Source organism: Salmo trutta, unplaced genomic scaffold (genome assembly GCF_901001165.1).
Source record: "Salmo trutta unplaced genomic scaffold, fSalTru1.1, whole genome shotgun sequence".
Lineage (NCBI taxonomy): Eukaryota > Metazoa > Chordata > Actinopteri > Salmoniformes > Salmonidae > Salmo > Salmo trutta.
The window spans coordinates 16,963-17,500 of NW_021823046.1; positions in this window are offsets into that span (position 1 = coordinate 16,963).

Consider the following 538-nt stretch of genomic DNA (forward strand, 5'->3'; position numbering starts at 1 on the left):
TAGGGACGGCAGGTAGCCTAGTGGTTAGAGTGTAGGGACGGCAGGTAGCCTAGTGGTTAGAGTGGAGGGACGGCAGGTAGACTAGTTGTTAGAGTGTAGGGACGGCAGGTAGCCTAGTGGTTAGAGTGTAGGGACGGCAGGTAGCCTAGTGGTTAGAGTGTAGGGACGGCAGGTAGCCTAGTGGTTAGAGTGGAGGGACGGCAGGTAGCCTAGTGGTTAGAGTGGAGGGACGGCAGGTAGCCTTGTGGTTAGAGTGTAGGGACGGCAGGTAGCCTAGTGGTTAGAGTGGAGGGACGGCAGGTAGCCTTGTGGTTAGAGTGGAGGGACGGCAGGTAGCCTTGTGGTTAGAGTGGAGGGACGGCAGGTAGCCTAGTGGTTAGAGTGGAGGGACGGCAGGTAGCCTAGTGGTTAGAGTGTAGGGACGGCAGGTAGCCTAGTGGTTAGAGTGGAGGGACGGCAGGTAGCCTAGTGGTTAGAGTGTAGGGACGGCAGGTAGCCTAGTGGTTAGAGTGTTGGACTAGGAACCGAAAGGTTGCAT